Genomic DNA, 22,918 nt, shown 5'->3' with positions numbered 1-22,918 from the left:
ATTAGAATGCTATAAGCTTTGGAGTTTAGTCACGTACGACCATGTTAGTTAGAACAATGTCTCATTTCACAGTCAGATGGCGTACTAGTTTATAAAAATAAATGCGAACAATTTACCAATATTTACTCTGTTGGGACCGCCGTATTGAATACGGCATTAAACTGAATAAAGAGACTAAAGAATGAAGAGTCTCTTATTTAGTCTCGTGCGTCATTTCTATGCGTGTGCACTATGTGTATGCATTTGTTATCCTAGCTATTTCCTTTAATTCTAAATGCACCAATACACAACGGTTTTAAGGGCTTAGCACGCTTACATTAATGTAGAGGAGGGATTTAGCAGATTTGATGTTGCAGGAATATTCATTGACTTTAAATTCACTGGTTTATAACGAAAATAATATGATTTAATGTTAAAGGGCGGTGGTCGTCTCGCCGCGCATGTGGGACATTTGTGTTGATAAACATTGATTTTCCCACAATCTAATGTATCTTCTAAAGGAAATCACAAGTATGATTTTTGACAAGGGCGTGAATGGCACTAATTACCGCCAGTAACTCATTCGATACTTTCGAATCACCTACAAAATTACCCAATTTAAGCTTCGTAACGTCTCAGTCAAAGTCGCCATCTTTGTTTATATGATACATATATCTCGTGCATGCGTGGCGCGACGACCATTCGTTCAATTTCGAGGGCTTAGTACGCTTAGTGTCAATTATTTGCCGATCACGCAATAATCACATTTAGTGTAGAAGGAGATTTTAGCGGATTTGATGTTGCAGGAGTAATCACTGATTTTAAATTCACTGGTTTATGAAGACAATAATGTTTTTAATGTTAACTTTCATATTAACCAGGATTTAAATTAGCGCATTTAACTACCAGCGAGATGAGCAAAAATAAAGCACATCAATTAATTAAGCTTACTACAGCACATACACATTGTGTTCTCTATTTCATATTTTTTGTCACTTTTTTCAACGAAGCAAAATAAAATGTGTCTTTTAATCTGTACAGATAAATTGAAATGTTGCCATGAAAAGTTTCTAACAATATAGTGACAGAATTTACATTAAGGCGATGTTAATCAGACATCTCTGAATTAAGTCTGGGTGTCTGGTTTCCCTTACACGTGACATGGTTACTAAATGGGCATACACATGTCAACTGGTAGCGTAGCAGGTCATACCTAACAAATAGTAGTGTTCCCATATAAATTACACTAGTGATTCTGAATAGGCAATGAATGACAACAAACACTGAAGTAAACAAATCTCACACAAACTAACAATATCCAATACCATAGTGTTGAACAGGGCCTACCTTTCTTATCTGTCCAATCAGCACATCATTAATGACGTGCAATCGCATGAGTCAAGGTATTTTTAGGGCTTTTCACCTACTGCTTTTTTGTGTGCGTGATTTGTGAGTGTTTGTTTTGAGTATTTATTGTTACTATGTGATGTTTCTAAATGAAATTATTTCATCTGATTGTAAAAGGTACGTTGTTGCTTCGACGATGGCCTACGACGACTGACTTCGAAACGTTCCGCCGAGATCGGACGACGCCCTCTTGTGCCAATCCGTCACCTTTGTATTCAACGAATCACGTAGTGCGCGTTACATTCCCCTTCAACACCCACGGAAAAAGATGGAAAGTAGGCCTACACTGAATTTTAGAACAAATTTCACATAAGTTACAGCAGCAGAATACCACAGAAATATTAGACGAAAACATTACATATTGTATTTCAGCCTGAACCCTCTTTTGCAATTCCAGGAATTACCCCCATATGTACAACAATTTTCCACTTTGGTATCACCCACCCCTGAAAACGAACTCTTAATACCACGCTGAAGCGTTTGGTAATAATGACTAATCACTGAGAATAACTATAAATGTTGTGATCAACAGCTATTATGTGTACACAACTTACTAAAAAGCTTTCTAGTATGTTATATTCGTGAAACAATAGTGATAAATATGCAAAACATGCTTTGCTTCCAATTTTGCATACACTCAAACATTCAAAGAAAATTCTTCTGTTTACACATATATCACACGTTTCTAGAAACGACAACGTTAAACATAACGCTTCCATCGACAAGATTCCCATTATGCTACCTAACAGAAACTTCGTTGTGTTTTGGTACATTGAATATGTAAATGGTGGCAAATAAAGCCTGTCACTACGTACGACCACCTCCATGGTACGACCTATCAAGTGTTGCTCCGTGAAAGGAAAATATAATCAACAATACATGTTTTGTGGCGTCGTATGTATTTACTGCAGGACAGAACAGATTTAGCTCTGCACAGAACATACGGACTTCACCGAATTGACTGCGACCAGCGGTAAACCCTTACTGTTTTCATCTGATTAGTTCAGTGGTGTGTTGTTATAGTTCGCTAGATGCACATTTTCGAGTTTAGTCACGTATGACCATGTTAGTTTAACTTCCTTATAGGTCCGAATAATGTCTCATTTAGGATTCGTCATTTCGCTGTCAGCTGGGGAACGAGTGATAATAAAATAGTGTAGAGGGGAGTTTTGCGGATTTGGTGTTGCACCTACAGACATAACTGTGGACATAATATGCTTATACTTATGTACTAAAACGTTAGTTAACATTTAATATCAGGCAATGCATTGGTTCATTACCCTGGCTACGTGTTAAAATGGGTCTGAAGTCACTCTGGATAAGTACGTACATAACCGACCAATCTTGGACTTTAATTCAATGTGTTGGTCAGGGTTCTGACCCTGTGTATTTTTCGGTGGGTACCGTTTAATTTCATTACCCTGGCTACGTGTTAAAATGGGTCTGAAGTCACTCTGGATAAGTACGTACATAACCGACCAATCTTGGACTTTAATTCAATGTGTTGGTCAGGGTTCTGACCCTGTGTATTTTTCGGTGGGTACCGTTTAATTTCATTACCCTGGCTACGTGTTAAAATGGGTCTGAAGTCACTCTGGATAAGTACGTACATAACCGACCAATCTTGGATTTTATTTCAATGTGTTGGTCAGGGTTCTGACCCTGTGTATTTTTCGGTGGGTACCGTTTAATTTCATTACCCTGGCTACGTGTTAAAATGGGTCTGAAGTCACTCTGGATAAGTACGTACATAACCGACCAATCTTGGACTTTAATTCAATGTGTTGGTCAGGGTTCTGACCCTGTGTATTTTTCGGTGGGTACCGTTTAATTTCATTACCCTGGCTACGTGTTAAAATGGGTCTGAAGTTACTCTGGATAAGTACGTACATAACCGACCAATCTTGGACTTTAATTCAATGTGTTGGTCAGGGTTCTGACCCTGTGTATTTTTCGGTGGGTACCGTTTAATTTCACCACCCTGGCTACGTGTTAAAATGGGTATGAATTCATTTTGGATAAGTACGTACATAACCGACCAATCTTGGACTTTATTTCAATGTGTTGGTCAGGGTTCTGACCCTGTGTATTTTTCGGTGGGTACCGTTTAATTTCACTACCCTGGCTACGTGTTAAAATGGTTATGAATTCATTTTGGATAAGTACGTACATAACCGACCAATCTTGGACTTTATTTCAATGTGTTGGTCAGGGTTCTGACCCTGTGTATTTTTCGGTGGGTACCGTTTAATTTCACCACCCTGGCTACGTGTTAAAATGGGTATGAATTCACTCTGGATAAGTACGTACATAACCGACCAATCTTGGACTTTATTTTGCATGCAGGTAAGGTACACCTACAGACATAACTGTGGACATTCAGTTCTTTTTATTTAGATCATGGCAATTTTTTGGTCAGAGCGCCCTCTAGTTTTGTGGAGAATCATGTTCATTTGGAATGCTCTGATTGGATGGAAGTTCAAGCCTAGCAAGGTGTGATAGAATTGGCCTGTTATGTTCAGATTCAAATAAGCATGAACCACTAATTTGACAGGGAAGTGATACTTATAATGCAGCAAGCTGTTCTAATTGCTGTTGTGGTAGAGTTTTTCTATTTTCCTGTCAAATGCATTTATTGGTCCACTGAAAAATGAAAATAATGTTCCCTGTAACTTAGACTCTTATTGATCAAGGCATTTTAAAAATCATGTGTGTTAACTCCCCTCAAGTTATGACCCGTTGTCCCCTACAGAATAATGATTGCATCTAATATTAAAATAAAGATGGCGGAGTATAGCGTTGATTCATCTCGTTCTACTCTGGATTACTTGGAGTCAATAAAGATCCTAGAAAGTTAGTATTTATATGCCTGTGTGTTTTTTGTTTGTTTGTTTTTTCACTGTCTTTGACTTTCCCAGTATGTTTGTTGCTGTTGACAACAATTCAGTCCTCTGCCAGGCTTCAGTCAATGTTTTTCTTCACTACCTACCCAACTCCTCGTCGGGCACTATGTAGCTGGTGTGGTATATTTATCACAGACAGTAGGGCAATTGTCACATTTAGTGCTCCAAGAAAATATTCTCTGTCCATGTGTATTTATATAAATAGGTGCAGTTTCTTTGGCTTGAATAACATTCACTGGCTTCGTACATACAGGTATACTGGTTTACCTGTTTCTAGTTGAAATATAGCCAATCTTATTAACCAAGACAGTTGGACATTTGCCACATGTCACAACACTCATTTCCAAGTGCCATAGCTTGAAACAAGTAGTCAAATCTGATATTGGCTGGAGCTTTAGTTTATATGGACATGGTAAATGGCAAACTAGATGGTCAGAAAGTAATAAAAATAATCACAGCTTTACTCCACCCACCCCACTATGAAGTAAAAGGCTGTTTATAAGGCCATGTATGATGGTTTCATTTTTCTTATGGAAAACAATTTTAATTAAAAACTTCTATGCTCCTGTACCCAACCGTGGGGGTTCATCACACTAAACAACAGGTGTCACTATTACTAAGATAAATGTACTTTTTTTTCATTAAAATTACTGAATGCTTATACTTATGTACTAAAACGTTAGTTAACATTTAATATCAGGCAATGCATTGGTTCATTACCCTGGCTACGTGTTAAAATGGGTCTGAAGTCACTCTGGATAAGTACGTACATAACCGACCAATCTTGGACTTTAATTCAATGTGTTGGTCAGGGTTCTGACCCTGTGTTTTTTTCGGTGGGTACCGTTTAATTTCATTACCCTGGCTACGTGTTAAAATGGGTCTGAAGTCACTCTGGATAAGTACGTACATAACCGACCAATCTTGGACTTTAATTCAATGTGTTGGTCAGGGTTCTGACCCTGTGTATTTTTCGGTGGGTACCGTTTAATTTCATTACCCTGGCTACGTGTTAAAATGGGTCTGAAGTCACTCTGGATAAGTACGTACATAACCGACCAATCTTGGACTTTATTTCAATGTGTTGGTCAGGGTTCTGACCCTGTGTATTTTTCGGTGGGTACCGTTTAATTTCATTACCCTGGCTACGTGTTAAAATGGGTCTGAAGTCACTCTGGATAAGTACGTACATAACCGACCAATCTTGGACTTTAATTCAATGTGTTGGTCAGGGTTCTGACCCTGTGTATTTTTCGGTGGGTACCGTTTAATTTCATTACCCTGGCTACGTGTTAAAATGGGTCTGAAGTCACTCTGGATAAGTACGTACATAACCGACCAATCTTGGACTTTATTTTGCATGCAGGTAAGGTACACCTACAGACATAACTGTGGACATTCAGTTCTTTTTATTTAGATCATGGCAATTTTTTGGTCAGAGCGCCCTCTAGTTTTGTGGAGAATCATGTTCATTTGGAATGCTCTGATTGGATGGAAGTTCAAGCCTAGCAAGGTGTGATAGAATTGGCCTGTTATGTTCAGATTCAAATAAGCATGAACCACTAATTTGACAGGGAAGTGATACTTATAATGCAGCAAGCTGTTCTAATTGCTGTTGTGGTAGAGTTTTTCTATTTTCCTGTCAAATGCATTTATTGGTCCACTGAAAAATGAAAATAATGTTCCCTGTAACTTAGACTCTTATTGATCAAGGCATTTTAAAAATCATGGGTGTTAACTCCCCTCAAGTTATGACCCGTTGTCCCCTACAGAATAATGATTGCATCTAATATTAAAATAAAGATGGCGGAGTATAGCGTTGATTCATCTCGTTCTACTCTGGATTACTTGGAGTCAATAAAGATCCTAGAAAGTTAGTATTTATATGCCTGTGTGTTTTTTGTTTGTTTGTTTTTTCACTGTCTTTGACTTTCCCAGTATGTTTGTTGCTGTTGACAACAATTCAGTCCTCTGCCAGGCTTCAGTCAATGTTTTTCTTCACTACCTACCCAACTCCTCGTCGGGCACTATGTAGCTGGTGTGGTATATTTATCACAGACAGTAGGGCAATTGTCACATTTAGTGCTCCAAGAAAATATTCTCTGTCCATGTGTATTTATATAAATAGGTGCAGTTTCTTTGGCTTGAATAACATTCACTGGCTTCGTACATACAGGTATACTGGTTTACCTGTTTCTAGTTGAAATATAGCCAATCTTATTAACCAAGACAGTTGGACATTTGCCACATGTCACAACACTCATTTCCAAGTGCCATAGCTTGAAACAAGTAGTCAAATCTGATATTGGCTGGAGCTTTAGTTTATATGGACATGGTAAATGGCAAACTAGATTGTCAGAAAGTAATAAAAATAATCACAGCTTTACTCCACCCACCCCACTATGAAGTAAAAGGCTGTTTATAAGGCCATGTATGATGGTTTCATTTTTCTTATGGAAAACAATTTTAATTAAAAACTTCTATGCTCCTGTACCCAACCGTGGGGGTTCATCACACTAAACAACAGGTGTCACTATTACTAAGATAAATGTACTTTTTTTTCATTAAAATTACTGAATGCTTATACTTATGTACTAAAACGTTAGTTAACATTTAATATCAGGCAATGCATTGGTTCATTACCCTGGCTACGTGTTAAAATGGGTCTGAAGTCACTCTGGATAAGTACGTACATAACCGACCAATCTTGGACTTTAATTCAATGTGTTGGTCAGGGTTCTGACCCTGTGTTTTTTTCGGTGGGTACCGTTTAATTTCATTACCCTGGCTACGTGTTAAAATGGGTCTGAAGTCACTCTGGATAAGTACGTACATAACCGACCAATCTTGGACTTTAATTCAATGTGTTGGTCAGGGTTCTGACCCTGTGTATTTTTCGGTGGGTACCGTTTAATTTCATTACCCTGGCTACGTGTTAAAATGGGTCTGAAGTCACTCTGGATAAGTACGTACATAACCGACCAATCTTGGACTTTATTTCAATGTGTTGGTCAGGGTTCTGACCCTGTGTATTTTTCGATGGGTACCGTTTAATTTCATTACCCTGGCTACGTGTTAAAATGGGTCTGAAGTCACTCTGGATAAGTACGTACATAACCGACCAATCTTGGACTTTAATTCAATGTGTTGGTCAGGGTTCTGACCCTGTGTATTTTTCGGTGGGTACCGTTTAATTTCATTACCCTGGCTACGTGTTAAAATGGGTCTGAAGTCACTCTGGATAAGTACGTACATAACCGACCAATCTTGGACTTTATTTTGCATGCAGGTAAGGTACACCTACAGACATAACTGTGGACATTCAGTTCTTTTTATTTAGATCATGGCAATTTTTTGGTCAGAGCGCCCTCTAGTTTTGTGGAGAATCATGTTCATTTGGAATGCTCTGATTGGATGGAAGTTCAAGCCTAGCAAGGTGTGATAGAATTGGCCTGTTATGTTCAGATTCAAATAAGCATGAACCACTAATTTGACAGGGAAGTGATACTTATAATGCAGCAAGCTGTTCTAATTGTTGTTGTGGTAGAGTTTTTCTATTTTCCTGTCAAATGCATTTATTGGTCCACTGAAAAATGAAAATAATGTTCCCTGTAACTTAGACTCTTATTGATCAAGGCATTTTAAAAATCATGGGTGTTAACTCCCCTCAAGTTATGACCCGTTGTCCCCTACAGAATAATGATTGCATCTAATATTAAAATAAAGATGGCGGAGTATAGCGTTGATTCATCTCGTTCTACTCTGGATTACTTGGAGTCAATAAAGATCCTAGAAAGTTAGTATTTATATGCCTGTGTGTTTTTTGTTTGTTTGTTTTTTCACTGTCTTTGACTTTCCCAGTATGTTTGTTGCTGTTGACAACAATTCAGTCCTCTGCCAGGCTTCAGTCAATGTTTTTCTTCACTACCTACCCAACTCCTCGTCGGGCACTATGTAGCTGGTGTGGTATATTTATCACAGACAGTAGGGCAATTGTCACATTTAGTGCTCCAAGAAAATATTCTCTGTCCATGTGTATTTATATAAATAGGTGCAGTTTCTTTGGCTTGAATAACATTCACTGGCTTCGTACATACAGGTATACTGGTTTACCTGTTTCTAGTTGAAATATAGCCAATCTTATTAACCAAGACAGTTGGACATTTGCCACATGTCACAACACTCATTTCCAAGTGCCATAGCTTGAAACAAGTAGTCAAATCTGATATTGGCTGGAGCTTTAGTTTATATGGACATGGTAAATGGCAAACTAGATGGTCAGAAAGTAATAAAAATAATCACAGCTTTACTCCACCCACCCCACTATGAAGTAAAAGGCTGTTTATAAGGCCATGTATGATGGCTTCATTTTTCTTATGGAAAACAATTTTAATTAAAAACTTCTATGCTCCTGTACCCAACCGTGGGGGTTCATCACACTAAACAACAGGTGTCACTATTACTAAGATAAATGTACTTTTTTTCATTAAAATTACTGAATGCTTATACTTATGTACTAAAACGTTAGTTAACATTTAATATCAGGCAATGCATTGGTTCATTACCCTGGCTACGTGTTAAAATGGGTCTGAAGTCACTCTGGATAAGTACGTACATAACCGACCAATCTTGGACTTTAATTCAATGTGTTGGTCAGGGTTCTGACCCTGTGTTTTTTTCGGTGGTACCGTTTAATTTCATTACCCTGGCTACGTGTTAAAATGGGTCTGAAGTCACTCTGGATAAGTACGTACATAACCGACCAATCTTGGACTTTAATTCAATGTGTTGGTCAGGGTTCTGACCCTGTGTATTTTTCGGTGGGTACCGTTTAATTTCATTACCCTGGCTACGTGTTAAAATGGGTCTGAAGTCACTCTGGATAAGTACGTACATAACCGACCAATCTTGGACTTTATTTCAATGTGTTGGTCAGGGTTCTGACCCTGTGTATTTTTCGGTGGGTACCGTTTAATTTCATTACCCTGGCTACGTGTTAAAATGGGTCTGAAGTCACTCTGGATAAGTACGTACATAACCGACCAATCTTGGACTTTAATTCAATGTGTTGGTCAGGGTTCTGACCCTGTGTATTTTTCGGTGGGTACCGTTTAATTTCATTACCCTGGCTACGTGTTAAAATGGGTCTGAAGTCACTCTGGATAAGTACGTACATAACCGACCAATCTTGGACTTTAATTCAATGTGTTGGTCAGGGTTCTGACCCTGTGTATTTTTCGGTGGGTACCGTTTAATTTCATTACCCTGGCTACGTGTTAAAATGGGTCTGAAGTCACTCTGGATATGTACGTACATAACCGACCAATCTTGGACTTTATTTTGCATGCAGGTAAGGTACACCTACAGACATAACTGTGGACATTCAGTTCTTTTTATTTAGATCATGGCAATTTTTTGGTCAGAGCGCCCTCTAGTTTTGTGGAGAATCATGTTCGTTTGGAATGCTCTGATTGGATGGAAGTTCAAGCCTAGCAAGGTGTGATAGAATTGGCCTGTTATGTTCAGATTCAAATAAACATGAACCACTAATTTGACAGGGAAGTGATACTTATAATGCAGCAAGCTGTTCTAATTGCTGTTGTGGTAGAGTTTTTCTATTTTCCTGTCAAATGCATTTATTGGTCCACTGAAAAATGAAAATAATGTTCCCTGTAACTTAGACTCTTATTGATCAAGGCATTTTAAAAATCATGGGTGTTAACTCCCCTCAAGTTATGACCCGTTGTCCCCTACAGAATAATGATTGCATCTAATATTAAAATAAAGATGGCGGAGTATAGCGTTGATTCATCTCGTTCTACTCTGGATTACTTGGAGTCAATAAAGATCCTAGAAAGTTAGTATTTATATGCCTGTGTGTTTTTTGTTTGTTTGTTTTTTCACTGTCTTTGACTTTCCCAGTATGTTTGTTGCTGTTGACAACAATTCAGTCCTCTGCCAGGCTTCAGTCAATGTTTTTCTTCACTACCTACCCAACTCCTCGTCGGGCACTATGTAGCTGGTGTGGTATATTTATCACAGACAGTAGGGCAATTGTCACATTTAGTGCTCCAAGAAAATATTCTCTGTCCATGTGTATTTATATAAATAGGTGCAGTTTCTTTGGCTTGAATAACATTCACTGGCTTCGTACATACAGGTATACTGGTTTACCTGTTTCTAGTTGAAATATAGCCAATCTTATTAACCAAGACAGTTGGACATTTGCCACATGTCACAACACTCATTTCCAAGTGCCATAGCTTGAAACAAGTAGTCAAATCTGATATTGGCTGGAGCTTTAGTTTATATGGACATGGTAAATGGCAAACTAGATGGTCAGAAAGTAATAAAAATAATCACAGCTTTACTCCACCCACCCCACTATGAAGTAAAAGGCTGTTTATAAGGCCATGTATGATGGTTTCATTTTTCTTATGGAAAACAATTTTAATTAAAAACTTCTATGCTCCTGTACCCAACCGTGGGGGTTCATCACACTAAACAACAGGTGTCACTATTACTAAGATAAATGTACTTTTTTTTCATTAAAATTACTGAATGCTTATACTTATGTACTAAAACGTTAGTTAACATTTAATATCAGGCAATGCATTGGTTCATTACCCTGGCTACGTGTTAAAATGGGTCTGAAGTCACTCTGGATAAGTACGTACATAACCGACCAATCTTGGACTTTAATTCAATGTGTTGGTCAGGGTTCTGACCCTGTGTATTTTTCGGTGGGTACCGTTTAATTTCATTACCCTGGCTACGTGTTAAAATGGGTCTGAAGTCACTCTGGATAAGTACGTACATAACCGACCAATCTTGGACTTTATTTTGCATGCAGGTAAGGTACACCTACAGACATAACTGTGGACATTCAGTTCTTTTTATTTAGATCATGGCAATTTTTTGGTCAGAGCGCCCTCTAGTTTTGTGGAGAATCATGTTCGTTTGGAATGCTCTGATTGGATGGAAGTTCAAGCCTAGCAAGGTGTGATAGAATTGGCCTGTTATGTTCAGATTCAAATAAACATGAACCACTAATTTGACAGGGAAGTGATACTTATAATGCAGCAAGCTGTTCTAATTGCTGTTGTGGTAGAGTTTTTCTATTTTCCTGTCAAATGCATTTATTGGTCCACTGAAAAATGAAAATAATGTTCCCTGTAACTTAGACTCTTATTGATCAAGGCATTTTAAAAATCATGGGTGTTAACTCCCCTCAAGTTATGACCCGTTGTCCCCTACAGAATAATGATTGCATCTAATATTAAAATAAAGATGGCGGAGTATAGCGTTGATTCATCTCGTTCTACTCTGGATTACTTGGAGTCAATAAAGATCCTAGAAAGTTAGTATTTATATGCCTGTGTGTTTTTTGTTTGTTTGTTTTTTCACTGTCTTTGACTTTCCCAGTATGTTTGTTGCTGTTGACAACAATTCAGTCCTCTGCCAGGCTTCAGTCAATGTTTTTCTTCACTACCTACCCAACTCCTCGTCGGGCACTATGTAGCTGGTGTGGTATATTTATCACAGACAGTAGGGCAATTGTCACATTTAGTGCTCCAAGAAAATATTCTCTGTCCATGTGTATTTATATAAATAGGTGCAGTTTCTTTGGCTTGAATAACATTCACTGGCTTCGTACATACAGGTATACTGGTTTACCTGTTTCTAGTTGAAATATAGCCAATCTTATTAACCAAGACAGTTGGACATTTGCCACATGTCACAACACTCATTTCCAAGTGCCATAGCTTGAAACAAGTAGTCAAATCTGATATTGGCTGGAGCTTTAGTTTATATGGACATGGTAAATGGCAAACTAGATGGTCAGAAAGTAATAAAAATAATCACAGCTTTACTCCACCCACCCCACTATGAAGTAAAAGGCTGTTTATAAGGCCATGTATGATGGTTTCATTTTTCTTATGGAAAACAATTTTAATTAAAAACTTCTATGCTCCTGTACCCAACCGTGGGGGTTCATCACACTAAACAACAGGTGTCACTATTACTAAGATAAATGTACTTTTTTTCATTAAAATTACTGAATGCTTATACTTATGTACTAAAACGTTAGTTAACATTTAATATCAGGCAATGCATTGGTTCATTACCCTGGCTACGTGTTAAAATGGGTCTGAAGTCACTCTGGATAAGTACGTACATAACCGACCAATCTTGGACTTTAATTCAATGTGTTGGTCAGGGTTCTGACCCTGTGTTTTTTTCGGTGGGTACCGTTTAATTTCATTACCCTGGCTACGTGTTAAAATGGGTCTGAAGTCACTCTGGATAAGTACGTACATAACCGACCAATCTTGGACTTTAATTCAATGTGTTGGTCAGGGTTCTGACCCTGTGTATTTTTCGGTGGGTACCGTTTAATTTCATTACCCTGGCTACGTGTTAAAATGGGTCTGAAGTCACTCTGGATAAGTACGTACATAACCGACCAATCTTGGACTTTATTTCAATGTGTTGGTCAGGGTTCTGACCCTGTGTATTTTTCGGTGGGTACCGTTTAATTTCATTACCCTGGCTACGTGTTAAAATGGGTCTGAAGTCACTCTGGATAAGTACGTACATAACCGACCAATCTTGGACTTTAATTCAATGTGTTGGTCAGGGTTCTGACCCTGTGTATTTTTCGGTGGGTACCGTTTAATTTCATTACCCTGGCTACGTGTTAAAATGGGTCTGAAGTCACTCTGGATAAGTACGTACATAACCGACCAATCTTGGACTTTATTTTGCATGCAGGTAAGGTACACCTACAGACATAACTGTGGACATTCAGTTCTTTTTATTTAGATCATGGCAATTTTTTGGTCAGAGCGCCCTCTAGTTTTGTGGAGAATCATGTTCATTTGGAATGCTCTGATTGGATGGAAGTTCAAGCCTAGCAAGGTGTGATAGAATTGGCCTGTTATGTTCAGATTCAAATAAGCATGAACCACTAATTTGACAGGGAAGTGATACTTATAATGCAGCAAGCTGTTCTAATTGCTGTTGTGGTAGAGTTTTTCTATTTTCCTGTCAAATGCATTTATTGGTCCACTGAAAAATGAAAATAATGTTCCCTGTAACTTAGACTCTTATTGATCAAGGCATTTTAAAAATCATGGGTGTTAACTCCCCTCAAGTTATGACCCGTTGTCCCCTACAGAATAATGATTGCATCTAATATTAAAATAAAGATGGCGGAGTATAGCGTTGATTCATCTCGTTCTACTCTGGATTACTTGGAGTCAATAAAGATCCTAGAAAGTTAGTATTTATATGCCTGTGTGTTTTTTGTTTGTTTGTTTTTTCACTGTCTTTGACTTTCCCAGTATGTTTGTTGCTGTTGACAACAATTCAGTCCTCTGCCAGGCTTCAGTCAATGTTTTTCTTCACTACCTACCCAACTCCTCGTCGGGCACTATGTAGCTGGTGTGGTATATTTATCACAGACAGTAGGGCAATTGTCACATTTAGTGCTCCAAGAAAATATTCTCTGTCCATTTGTATTTATATAAATAGGTGCAGTTTCTTTGGCTTGAATAACATTCACTGGCTTCGTACATACAGGTATACTGGTTTACCTGTTTCTAGTTGAAATATAGCCAATCTTATTAACCAAGACAGTTGGACATTTGCCACATGTCACAACACTCATTTCCAAGTGCCATAGCTTGAAACAAGTAGTCAAATCTGATATTGGCTGGAGCTTTAGTTTATATGGACATGGTAAATGGCAAACTAGATGGTCAGAAAGTAATAAAAATAATCACAGCTTTACTCCACCCACCCCACTATGAAGTAAAAGGCTGTTTATAAGGCCATGTATGATGGTTTCATTTTTCTTATGGAAAACAATTTTAATTAAAAACTTCTATGCTCCTGTACCCAACCGTGGGGGTTCATCACACTAAACAACAGGTGTCACTATTACTAAGATAAATGTACTTTTTTTTCATTAAAATTACTGAATGCTTATACTTATGTACTAAAACGTTAGTTAACATTTAATATCAGGCAATGCATTGGTTCGTTACCCTGGCTACGTGTTAAAATGGGTCTGAAGTCACTCTGGATAAGTACGTACATAACCGACCAATCTTGGACTTTAATTCAATGTGTTGGTCAGGGTTCTGACCCTATGTTTTTTTCGGTGGGTACCGTTTAATTTCATTACCCTGGCTACGTGTTAAAATGGGTCTGAAGTCACTCTGGATAAGTACGTACATAACCGACCAATCTTGGACTTTAATTCAATGTGTTGGTCAGGGTTCTGACCCTGTGTATTTTTCGGTGGGTACCGTTTAATTTCATTACCCTGGCTACGTGTTAAAATGGGTCTGAAGTCACTCTGGATAAGTACGTACATAACCGACCAATCTTGGACTTTATTTTGCATGCAGGTAAGGTACACCTACAGACATAACTGTGGACATTCAGTTCTTTTTATTTAGATCATGGCAATTTTTTGGTCAGAGCGCCCTCTAGTTTTGTGGAGAATCATGTTCATTTGGAATGCTCTGATTGGATGGAAGTTCAAGCCTAGCAAGGTGTGATAGAATTGGCCTGTTATGTTCAGATTCAAATAAGCATGAACCACTAATTTGACAGGGAAGTGATACTTATAATGCAGCAAGCTGTTCTAATTGCTGTTGTGGTAGAGTTTTTCTATTTTCCTGTCAAATGCATTTATTGGTCCACTGAAAAATGAAAATAATGTTCCCTGTAACTTAGACTCTTATTGATCAAGGCATTTTAAAAATCATGGGTGTTAACTCCCCTCAAGTTATGACCCGTTGTCCCCTACAGAATAATGATTGCATCTAATATTAAAATAAAGATGGCGGAGTATAGCGTTGATTCATCTCGTTCTACTCTGGATTACTTGGAGTCAATAAAGATCCTAGAAAGTTAGTATTTATATGCCTGTGTGTTTTTTGTTTGTTTGTTTTTTCACTGTCTTTGACTTTCCCAGTATGTTTGTTGCTGTTGACAACAATTCAGTCCTCTGCCAGGCTTCAGTCAATGTTTTTCTTCACTACCTACCCAACTCCTCGTCGGGCACTATGTAGCTGGTGTGGTATATTTATCACAGACAGTAGGGCAATTGTCACATTTAGTGCTCCAAGAAAATATTCTCTGTCCATGTGTATTTATATAAATAGGTGCAGTTTCTTTGGCTTGAATAACATTCACTGGCTTCGTACATACAGGTATACTGGTTTACCTGTTTCTAGTTGAAATATAGCCAATCTTATTAACCAAGACAGTTGGACATTTGCCACATGTCACAACACTCATTTCCAAGTGCCATAGCTTGAAACAAGTAGTCAAATCTGATATTGGCTGGAGCTTTAGTTTATATGGACATGGTAAATGGCAAACTAGATTGTCAGAAAGTAATAAAAATAATCACAGCTTTACTCCACCCACCCCACTATGAAGTAAAAGGCTGTTTATAAGGCCATGTATGATGGTTTCATTTTTCTTATGGAAAACAATTTTAATTAAAAACTTCTATGCTCCTGTACCCAACCGTGGGGGTTCATCACACTAAACAACAGGTGTCACTATTACTAAGATAAATGTACTTTTTTTTCATTAAAATTACTGAATGCTTATACTTATGTACTAAAACGTTAGTTAACATTTAATATCAGGCAATGCATTGGTTCATTACCCTGGCTACGTGTTAAAATGGGTCTGAAGTCACTCTGGATAAGTACGTACATAACCGACCAATCTTGGACTTTAATTCAATGTGTTGGTCAGGGTTCTGACCCTGTGTTTTTTTCGGTGGGTACCGTTTAATTTCATTACCCTGGCTACGTGTTAAAATGGGTCTGAAGTCACTCTGGATAAGTACGTACATAACCGACCAATCTTGGACTTTAATTCAATGTGTTGGTCAGGGTTCTGACCCTGTGTATTTTTCGGTGGGTACCGTTTAATTTCATTACCCTGGCTACGTGTTAAAATGGGTCTGAAGTCACTCTGGATAAGTACGTACATAACCGACCAATCTTGGACTTTATTTCAATGTGTTGGTCAGGGTTCTGACCCTGTGTATTTTTCGGTGGGTACCGTTTAATTTCATTACCCTGGCTACGTGTTAAAATGGGTCTGAAGTCACTCTGGATAAGTACGTACATAACCGACCAATCTTGGACTTTAATTCAATGTGTTGGTCAGGGTTCTGACCCTGTGTATTTTTCGGTGGGTACCGTTTAATTTCATTACCCTGGCTACGTGTTAAAATGGGTCTGAAGTCACTCTGGATAAGTACGTACATAACCGACCAATCTTGGACTTTAATTCAATGTGTTGGTCAGGGTTCTGACCCTGTGTATTTTTCGGTGGGTACCGTTTAATTTCATTACCCTGGCTACGTGTTAAAATGGGTCTGAAGTCACTCTGGATATGTACGTACATAACCGACCAATCTTGGACTTTATTTTGCATGCAGGTAAGGTACACATACAGACATAACTGTGGACATTCAGTTCTTTTTATTTAGATCATGGCAATTTTTTGGTCAGAGCGCCCTCTAGTTTTGTGGAGAATCATGTTCATTTGGAATGCTCTGATTGGATGGAAGTTCAAGCCTAGCAAGGTGTGATAGAATTGGCCTGTTATGTTCAGATTCAAATAAGCATGAACCACTAATTTGACAGGGAAGTGATACTTATAATGCAGCAAGCTGTTCTAATTGCTGTTGTGGTAGAGTTTTTCTATTTTCCTGTCAAATGCATTTATTGGTCCACTGAAATATGAAAATAATGTTCCCTGTAACTTAGACTCTTATTGATCAAGGCATTTTAAAAATCATGGGTGTTAACTCCCCTCAAGTTATGACCCGTTGTCCCCTACAGAATAATGATTGCATCTAATATTAAAATAAAGATGGCGGAGTATAGCGTTGATTCATCTCGTTCTACTCTGGATTACTTGGAGTCAATAAAGATCCTAGAAAGTTAGTATTTATATGCCTGTGTGTTTTTTGTTTGTTTGTTTTTTCACTGTCTTTGACTTTCCCAGTATGTTTGTTGCTGTTGACAACAATTCAGTCCTCTGCCAGGCTTCAGTCAATGTTTTTCTTCACTACCTACCCAACTCCTCGTCGGGCACTATGTAGCTGGTGTGGTATATTTATCACAGAGAGTAGGGCAATTGTCACATTTAGTGCTCCAAGAAAATATTCTCTGTCCATGTGTATTTATATAAATAGGTGCAGTTTCTTTGGCTTGAATAACATTCACTGGCTTCGTACATACAGGTATACTGGTTTACCTGTTTCTAGTTGAAATATAGCCAATCTTATTAACCAAGACAGTTGGACATTTGCCACATGTCACAACACTCATTTCCAAGTGCCATAGCTTGAAACAAGTAGTCAAATCTGATATTGGCTGGAGCTTTAGTTTATATGGACATGGTAAATGGCAAACTAGATGGTCAGAAAGTAATAAAAATAATCACAGCTTTACTCCACCCACCCCACTATGAAGTAAAAGGCTGTTTATAAGGCCATGTATGATGGTTTCATTTTTCTTATGGAAAACAATTTTAATTAAAAACTTCTATGCTCCTGTACCCAACCGTGGGGGTTCATCACACTAAACAACAGGTGTCACTATTACTAAGATAAATGTACTTTTTTTTCATTAAAATTACTGAATGCTTATACTTATGTACTAAAACGTTAGTTAACATTTAATATCAGGCAATGCATTGGTTCATTACCCTGGCTACGTGTTAAAATGGGTCTGAAGTCTCTCTGGATAAGTACGTACATAACCGACCAATCTTGGACTTTAATTCAATGTGTTGGTCAGGGTTCTGACCCTGTGTTTTTTTCGGTGGGTACCGTTTAATTTCATTACCCTGGCTACGTGTTAAAATGGGTCTGAAGTCACTCTGGATAAGTACGTACATAACCGACCAATCTTGGACTTTAATTCAATGTGTTGGTCAGGGTTCTGACCCTGTGTATTTTTCGGTGGGTACCGTTTAATTTCATTACCCTGGCTACGTGTTAAAATGGGTCTGAAGTCACTCTGGATAAGTACGTACATAACCGACCAATCTTGGACTTTATTTCAATGTGTTGGTCAGGGTTCTGACCCTGTGTATTTTTCGGTGGGTACCGTTTAATTTCATTACCCTGGCTACGTGTTAAAATGGGTCTGAAGTCACTCTGGATAAGTACGTACATAACCGACCAATCTTGGACTTTAATTCAATGTGTTGGTCAGGGTTCTGACCCTGTGTATTTTTCGGTGGGTACCGTTTAATTTCATTACCCTGGCTACGTGTTAAAATGGGTCTGAAGTCACTCTGGATAAGTACGTACATAACCGACCAATCTTGGACTTTAATTCAATGTGTTGGTCAGGGTTCTGACCCTGTGTATTTTTCGGTGGGTACCGTTTAATTTCATTACCCTGGCTACGTGTTAAAATGGGTCTGAAGTCACTCTGGATATGTACGTACATAACCGACCAATCTTGGACTTTATTTTGCATGCAGGTAAGGTACACATACAGACATAACTGTGGACATTCAGTTCTTTTTATTTAGATCATGGCAATTTTTTGGTCAGAGCGCCCTCTAGTTTTGTGGAGAATCATGTTCATTTGGAATGCTCTGATTGGATGGAAGTTCAAGCCTAGCAAGGTGTGATAGAATTGGCCTGTTATGTTCAGATTCAAATAAGCATGAACCACTAATTTGACAGGGAAGTGATACTTATAATGCAGCAAGCTGTTCTAATTGCTGTTGTGGTAGAGTTTTTCTATTTTCCTGTCAAATGCATTTATTGGTCCACTGAAAAATGAAAATAATGTTCCCTGTAACTTAGACTCTTATTGATCAAGGCATTTTAAAAATCATGGGTGTTAACTCCCCTCAAGTTATGACCCGTTGTCCCCTACAGAATAATGATTGCATCTAATATTAAAATAAAGATGGCGGAGTATAGCGTTGATTCATCTCGTTCTACTCTGGATTACTTGGAGTCAATAAAGATCCTAGAAAGTTAGTATTTATATGCCTGTGTGTTTTTTGTTTGTTTGTTTTTTCACTGTCTTTGACTTTCCCAGTATGTTTGTTGCTGTTGACAACAATTCAGTCCTCTGCCAGGCTTCAGTCAATGTTTTTCTTCACTACCTACCCAACTCCTCGTCGGGCACTATGTAGCTGGTGTGGTATATTTATCACAGACAGTAGGGCAATTGTCACATTTAGTGCTCCAAGAAAATATTCTCTGTCCATGTGTATTTATATAAATAGGTGCAGTTTCTTTGGCTTGAATAACATTCACTGGCTTCGTACATACAGGTATACTGGTTTACCTGTTTCTAGTTGAAATATAGCCAATCTTATTAACCAAGACAGTTGGACATTTGCCACATGTCACAACACTCATTTCCAAGTGCCATAGCTTGAAACAAGTAGTCAAATCTGATATTGGCTGGAGCTTTAGTTTATATGGACATGGTAAATGGCAAACTAGATGGTCAGAAAGTAATAAAAATAACCACAGCTTTACTCCACCCACCCCACTATGAAGTAAAAGGCTGTTTATAAGGCCATGTATGATGGTTTCATTTTTCTTATGGAAAACAATTTTAATTAAAAACTTCTATGCTCCTGTACCCAACCGTGGGGGTTCATCACACTAAACAACAGGTGTCACTATTACTAAGATAAATGTACTTTTTTTTCATTAAAATTACTGAATGCTTATACTTATGTACTAAAACGTTAGTTAACATTTAATATCAGGCAATGCATTGGTTCATTACCCTGGCTACGTGTTAAAATGGGTCTGAAGTCACTCTGGATAAGTACGTACATAACCGACCAATCTTGGACTTTAATTCAATGTGTTGGTCAGGGTTCTGACCCTGTGTATTTTTCGGTGGGTACCGTTTAATTTCATTAACCTGGCTACGTGTTAAAATGGGTCTGAAGTCACTCTGGATAAGTACGTACATAACCGACCAATCTTGGACTTTAATTCAATGTGTTGGTCAGGGTTCTGACCCTGTGTATTTTTCGGTGATTACCGTTTAATTTCATTACCCTGGCTACGTGTTAAAATGGGTCTGAAGTCACTCTGGATAAGTACGTACATAACCGACCAATCTTGGACTTTATTTCAATGTGTTGGTCATGGTTCTGACCCTGTGTATTTTTCGGTGGGTACCGTTTAATTTCATTACCCTGGCTACGTGTTAAAATGGGTCTGAAGTCACTCTGGATAAGTACGTACATAACCGACCAATCTTGGACTTTAATTCAATGTGTTGGTCAGGGTTCTGACCCTGTGTATTTTTCGGTGGGTACCGTTTAATTTCATTACCCTGGCTACGTGTTAAAATGGGTCTGAAGTCACTCTGGATATGTACGTACATAACCGACCAATCTTGGAGTTTAATTCAATGTGTTGGTCAGGGTTCTGACCCTGTGTATTTTTCGGTGGGTACCGTTTAATTTCATTACCCTGGCTACGTGTTAAAATGGGTCTGAAGTCACTCTGGATATGTACGTACATAACCGACCAATCTTGGAGTTTAATTCAATGTGTTGGTCAGGGTTCTGACCCTGTGTATTTTTCGGTGGGTACCGTTTAATTTCACCACCCTGGCTACGTGTTAAAATGGGTATGAATTCATTTTGGATAAGTACGTACATAACCGACCAATCTTGGACTTTATTTCAATGTGTTGGTCAGGGTTCTGACCCTGTGTATTTTTCGGTGGGTACCGTTTAATTTCACTACCCTGGCTACGTGTTAAAATGGTTATGAATTCATTTTGGATAAGTACGTACATAACCGACCAATCTTGGACTTTATTTCAATGTGTTGGTCAGGGTTCTGACCCTGTGTATTTTTCGGTGGGTACCGTTTAATTTCACCACCCTGGCTACGTGATAAAATGGGTATGAATTCACTCTGGATAAGTACGTACATAACCGACCAATCTTGGACTTTATTTTGCATGCAGGTAAGGTACACCTACAGACATAACTGTGGACATTCAGTTCTTTTTATTTAGATCATGGCAATTTTTTGGTCAGAGCGCCCTCTAGTTTTGTGGAGAATCATGTTCATTTGGAATGCTCTGATTGGATGGAAGTTCAAGCCTAGCAAGGTGTGATAGAATTGGCCTGTTATGTTCAGATTCAAATAAGCATGAACCACTAATTTGACAGGGAAGTGATACTTATAATGCAGCAAGCTGTTCTAATTGCTGTTGTGGTAGAGTTTTTCTATTTTCCTGTCAAATGCATTTATTGGTCCACTGAAAAATGAAAATAATGTTCCCTGTAACTTAGACTCTTATTGATCAAGGCATTTTAAAAATCATGGGTGTTAACTCCCCTCAAGTTATGACCCGTTGTCCCCTACAGAATAATGGTTGCATCTAATATTAAAATAAAGATGGCGGAGTATAGCGTTGATTCATCTCGTTCTACTCTGGATTACTTGGAGTCAATAAAGATCCTAGAAAGTTAGTATTTATATGCCTGTGTGTTTTTTTGTTTTTTGTTTTTTCACTGTCTTTGACTTTCCCAGTATGTTTGTTGCTGTTGACAACAATTCAGTCCTCTGCCAGGCTTCAGTCAATGTTTTTCTTCACTACCTACCCAACTCCTCGTCGGGCACTATGTAGCTGGTGTGGTATATTTATCACAGACAGTAGGGCAATTGTCACATTTAGTGCTCCAAGAAAATATTCTCTGTCCATGTGTATTTATATAAATAGGTGCAGTTTCTTTGGCTTGAATAACATTCACTGGCTTCGTACATACAGGTATACTGGTTTACCTGTTTCTAGTTGAAATATAGCCAATCTTATTAACCAAGACAGTTGGACATTTGCCACATGTCACAACACTCATTTCCAAGTGCCATAGCTTGAAACAAGTAGTCAAATCTGATATTGGCTGGAGCTTTAGTTTATATGGACATGGTAAATGGCAAACTAGATGGTCAGAAAGTAATAAAAATAATCACAGCTTTACTCCACCCACCCCACTATGAAGTAAAAGGCTGTTTATAAGGCCATGTATGATGGTTTCATTTTTCTTATGGAAAACAATTTTAATTAAAAACTTCTATGCTCCTGTACCCAACCTTGGGGGTTCATCACACTAAACAACAGGTGTCACTATTACTAAGATAAATGTACTTTTTTTTCATTAAAATTACTGAATGCTTATACTTATGTACTAAAACGTTAGTTAACATTTAATATCAGGCAATGCATTGGTTCATTACCCTGGCTACGTGTTAAAATGGGTCTGAAGTCACTCTGGATAAGTACGTACATAACCGACCAATCTTGGACTTTAATTCAATGTGTTGGTCAGGGTTCTGACCCTGTGTATTTTTCGGTGGGTACCGTTTAATTTCATTACCCTGGCTACGTGTTAAAATGGGTCTGAAGTCACTCTGGATAAGTACGTACATAACCGACCAATCTTGGACTTGGTAAAACGACAAAACTATCGAAATTGATAACATATCGACTTGCCCGATTCGATTTCATTGCAACAATTCCATAATTTCCATCAGATACAGCACTAAACGCTTTCTTTTGATG

The 22,918-nt window shown here is 38.2% G+C and overlaps 1 protein-coding gene across 1 annotated transcript in view; it reads left to right on the top strand.

Annotated features, from left to right (window-relative positions):
• Positions 1-22,918, top strand: part of LOC146735577 (uncharacterized) — a 33,701-nt gene that overhangs the window by 5,562 nt on the left and 5,221 nt on the right. The window lies entirely within an intron of this gene.

This window comes from Saccoglossus kowalevskii, chromosome 12 (assembly GCF_978046115.1).
Source record: "Saccoglossus kowalevskii chromosome 12, keSacKowa6.1, whole genome shotgun sequence".
Taxonomy (NCBI): Eukaryota; Metazoa; Hemichordata; class Enteropneusta; family Harrimaniidae; genus Saccoglossus; species Saccoglossus kowalevskii.
The sequence above is the reverse complement of the archived record's forward strand: the minus strand, read 5'-3'. Positions and strand labels throughout refer to the sequence as shown.